The sequence below is a fragment of the Phalaenopsis equestris genome, unplaced genomic scaffold (assembly GCF_001263595.1).
Source record: "Phalaenopsis equestris unplaced genomic scaffold, ASM126359v1 Scaffold216750, whole genome shotgun sequence".
Classification (NCBI taxonomy): domain Eukaryota; kingdom Viridiplantae; phylum Streptophyta; class Magnoliopsida; order Asparagales; family Orchidaceae; genus Phalaenopsis; species Phalaenopsis equestris.
The window spans coordinates 1,062-6,697 of record NW_018235342.1 but is presented as its reverse complement, the minus strand read 5'-3'; positions in this window follow the sequence as shown (position 1 = coordinate 6,697).

Genomic DNA, 5,636 nt, shown 5'->3' with positions numbered 1-5,636 from the left:
TATATATATAAAAGAAGAGAAAGCAACGATAAAGTTCTATACAAGATAAAAGATAAATTTTAGAAGTAGTTATTTGTAAATAAATGACCACTATGTCTATTCGCCGCAACCCTAATGCAGTTACATTATTATATTATATTTTTATTATATTTGTTCATATGAAAGTATGGCCTACCTTATAAATTTGACCATTAGATATTGGAATATTTACATTCTTACCACTCAATTTATATGCATTTACATTTACATGTATAATACTAAACTATAATTCGCACATATATGCCACTTTTTTTATATATGGAGAAGATGCATTTTATCTATTTTTAAAATTAAATAGTTATTTATACATATAAAGTTTAGATATTAGATATGTAAATGAATAGAAAATGGATGGTAAATATGTAAATGCCTGAAGAAAAAAAATTAGAAAAGTCAACTTTTATAAATACTTAGGGTAGCTTATTGAATAATTTGCTAAGCTGATTAAAAATAATGTGTTGATAAGCTAGGTGCGGTGGATTTTACAATTTTTTATTTTTTTTGGAAAAGTTAGACCGTAGTCAGAAAACTTCCACCGCACCTAGATTGATGCGGCCTGAAAAGTGAAAACGTTATTTTCAGCATTTTAAAGACGCATAAGCTATCAAAATGTAGTTTACCCAAACAAGGCATGTGCATTTTCAAAATGCCACCGCACCAAATAAGCTGTCTCAAATTGGTATGAGTTACAAAAATACCACTCACTTCAAATATATTTACATATCCAACACTCAAAACTTTAATTTTCACACATATCACCTTATCATGCATGAAAAAATAGTGTATTTCACCTTTTCTAAATTTATTAATGTGATATAAAGTAATTGGATGGTATAAATGTAAAAAGATATGCTTATAGGTGTTAGAAATGTAAATTCATAAGATTGGAGTGGTAAATATGTAAAATGACACATAAAAAAAGGCCAAAAAAGGTTACGGTCCACTTTGCTATGTCGATTTGCCGCAAGCAGCTCCTAACAAGACAAACAGAGGATCAAAGAAATTACAAATGAAAATTAAATATATTTAAACCTAATAAATTATTATATTATATTTTTTTTATTAGGTATAACCTTATCACCCATTAAAAGGGGAAGATTTACATCCATACCACAACTTCTATGTACCCCACCTTATTTAAATATGGAAAAGACTCCTTAAAAATTATAATATTGATATTCTTATATGATATAAAAAAATTGTGCGATCGAAATATATAAGAGTTGGGTGATATGTGTGTAAATGGAAAAATTAGTTCATATGCATAGATGCATGTGGTGTCTCATCTAAACCGTCGATTACCGATCTCCACCGTCTCATCAATTTTTTTTTAAAAAAAACAAAAGCGAGCCAATTAAAATACACCTTTACGGTGATTTACGGTGTAGATCGGATACCGTATGCATCTCTGTATGTGGTGTCGTATGGAACAATTTTTCGTGTAAATAACCCTGTGATTCATATTTTCATTTAAATTTTAAAACCGAATTCCGACAATTATACCCCTGATTATTTTTTTTTTCTCTAAAAATTCCGTATGTCCCAAGTAATTAAGCACATTGGGGGTATAACTATTGAAAGATTTACATATGCACCACTTAATTCCCATGTATTTACATATCTGACATCTAAGCTTTAATTGTACATATATGTTGTCTTACATGTGCATAAAAACTTGTATTCTATTTTTTAATAGCTAACAAATATAATGTTGGATCTCGGAACATGTCTGAAGTGTTGGAGTCGAGTGAAGAAAAGAATAAAGTGAGTCAAGAGTTACTGTGGAGAGGACCGGAAGAGAGTCCTCGGACTCTTATTCATATTTTTGTCTCCTATTTATAAGGGTGTATTTTGTACAATTACAGAAAAAACGAAATGGTAATGAAAACTACACAAAAATGAGGGAATAGTTGGGGGAAATGTTCTTAATATTGTCAATGCTCTAATAAATTGTATGTATTTCATTTCATATTTGTATTATAATTTGAATTTTGATATGACGGTAGTTCGTTGATTGATTCGCTAGAATGAGGCCGACTGAGATGATCAACTGGGTAGCGACCGTACCTTGTGTTTGGTCGACCTAGGCGTTCGGTCAAATGACAATCTTGTTCGTCGCATCAAAAAGCTGGTCGGTCGTTCAATCATTATCAGCGGTTTTTTCCTGTGTTTCAGTAGGTCAACTGATGAGTCGATTTGTTTTATCGGGTGAACTGTGAATCACTTGTCACTTTGGCTCAAGTTTTATTACCTGGTATGTTCATTGCCCCAGCTGGATACCTCTATTTGTAAGATCTTAGTTGAAGCTTTTTGCTGACTGTGTGAGGCATCCATTGAGGCTTGATGCTATGATGAATTACGCCTAGCTCTTAGCAGATTTCGTCGCTATTAGGCGATGGACAATCTCTAGAGCTTTGACTTGTGTCGGGTTTAGAGACATAATTTCACTTGTTTGGTGGTGACTTGTCGGTCAACTGTACACTCCTGGGAAACTTTTTTATATTCAGTCTTTCATTCTTTTTTATATTCATTTCAATAGCTCTAGTGTATACACATAAAATTTTTTGGTGATATGCCCCTTAACTATGTAGGTAAATGGATGGTATGTAGATAAATAATATCATTATCAATTGCTCCTTAACTATCAATTGCTCAAAATAATTAACGGAGAAATTACGAAGTCCGTGTCCGTATGTCCGAACACCGGCGACGATCCGACTACACGAAATACACGGCAAAGAGACTAGCTTGTAGACTCTTTGAACCTGATTTAGTTCTGCTGATTTGTATTTGATTTGTTTATATTAATTTAAAAACTAAAATTCAAATGAATAATTAAATTTTTTATATAAAATTAAACATTTGATTTGTCCATGATTTTTCTTATAAAATTAATAAATAATTTAAAATTTTAAATAAATATTTGACTTTTAATATTCATTTAAGCTTCGAGATTTTTAAAAAAATATTCAATTTTTAAACGAATATGATCAAGCATTAATCGAGCAAATTCGAGTTGTTGAACAAGTGCAACTCACCTTTAAATATTGATGACAGCCTAAGACAATAGGAGATATTAACAAAGGCAATCTTTAATTAAATTTGGCTTTACTTTAAATTAATTAATAATTAAATTAATTAATTTGGCTTACTTTAAATAATCTCTCTGGTTATCGAACCACCTCAGCTCTTTAAGATAAACTCATTTTTTATAAATTATATTATCAATCCTGCTTCTTATAAAATATTTTTCTTTAATTTTCAGAGAAAAAAAAAACATATTTATTTATTCAAATACAAATTTTCAAAATGTTCATGTTCCTCCAAGATATTATTTTCCTTAAGAACTAGGGGTGTAAACGAGCCGAAGACGAGCGAGCCCACGCACAGCTCGTGTTTGGCTCGTTTATATTTCGAGCTCAAAAAGCGTGTTCGTGTTCGACTCGTTTGCTTAGCGAGGCGAGCACGAGCCGTTCACGAACAAAGAGTCATTTCGACAACCCTAATCACGTAGCAATAAAAATGTTAAGGATTGGGTCAAGATTTAAAACATCATTTGAATCTATTTTACTAATTTTTATTCTATTTTCATCTTTAGTACTTTTAATTGCTTCTAAATCTTTGTAGCCGTGTAGCTAATTAAATTTTTAAAAAATACTACTCATCAAAGATATATATATATATAATTGATTAGTAGTATTTCAAGCCAAAACGAGTCGAACACGAACGAACAAATATTTATTCGTGTTTTTCATGCTCGACTCGTTAACTTAGCGAACGAGCCGAACAAGAGTTGTTCGCAAGCCGTTTTGAAAGCCCTATTAAGAACTTGTCTATTTCCTGTAATTCTTTTTAATTTATATAACTGACCCCCTAAAGTTTCATATTTACATGCATAACAGTAGACTATTTTTTGTATAGATTTATAACTCCAGAAAGTTATAAATATGAATATAGGGGATTAAGTGTGCTTGATATGTAAATACATAAGAATTGTGTGGTATGTCTGTAAATTTTCATGAGAGAATTAAGGGGCATTTACATACATGCCACAAATTTTCTCTATTTATATATATATCTAACAATTAAACTTTAATATTTACATACATGATGCTCGAATCCTTATTGAGAAATTAAGGCGAAGAAAAATAATAATCCATACAAATCTAGAAGAACACACAAAGATTTACGAGGTTCGATAAAGATGTCTACATCATCGGGAGCAGAGCAGCGACTCTCTTTTCAATATTCAGAAAAGAGTACATAATATAAGAAGTCAGAATCTCAACTAGGGTTATAAACATTACAAATTTATAACCAAACAGTACAATATGTAATTACTCAAATTATCCATGTACTAAACTGCGGGGTGTTGCTTCCGCACCCCTAACCCACATAATATAAGTACTCTGATTTGACAGATCCTTCTGCCCAACTCCACTCGTGAGCTCCGCTCCGCTCCAGCAAATTATAATGATTCATAACTAACACCTTGATATGACTAAAAGTCTTACCATTTACAGCTCATATCCTTGCAATATTTAAAATAAAAACTGTCACTGTCCGCTCAGCTTCGTCTTTTCGCCGCAGAAGAACTTGTGGCTAAGCTTTAATGAGATGCAAAATTTTAATTACATCATTATTAAAAATCTTTACATTAATAACTATTTTAATTACAAAAATATTTTTTTTATTTAGAATAAATTTAATTACATCATTATTAAAAATATTTATCATTCTATTACATAAAGAACTATTTTAATTGCAAAAATCTTTTTTTTTTTATTTAGAATAAATAGTCAGCATTGCAGGATATAGATGACAGATAATTAAAGCTTGTAAAGTGTCAATTACATATTTACCCTTATCAATTACGAGGGTAAATATGATATTTAATAAAATTTAAAAGAAACTTGCAAATAGAATAGGGAAAACAACTATAATTTGCAGGTCATATAAGGGTAGCAAGGAAAATTTACATGAATACCACAATTCTCATGATTTGAGTGGTCTGCATGTAAATATGAAAGTTTAGGGGTTAGAAATGTAAATACATGAGAATTGTAGGTACTGAGGTATGTAGCTAAGATATAGGATTGAAATTATTTTATTTTTAGAGTCTAAGAACATTAAGAGAGGATGACTTTGGATGATGAAGGTTTACTGATTATATGGTTCACAATTAAAAGATAAGGATGCCATGTGAGCTTAATTATCTCTTCTTTCAAATTGTTATTCTTAATTGTAATTAATTATTTAATTAGCCAAATATGATTATCTGGGGAAGGCTAAATGGTGGGGAGATTTATATACATACCACTTAATGCCCGTGTATTTACATATCTAACAGTTGAACTTCAATTTTTACGTACATACCGTCTTATCTATGCATGAAGATGAGTATTTTTGTGTTTTTAAAAGTTAGAATGGTGGTATTATGGATGTAATATGAAAGATTTGGGTGGTATGAATGTGAAAGTAACCGTCAACTAAGAGGCTAGTCGATAGTAGTTGTCATTAATGATGTGGATGGGACTTGTTTGGCTAGCTAGTAAGTCATTTGATAGTATGACTTTCTTAATATGTTTCACTAAGGG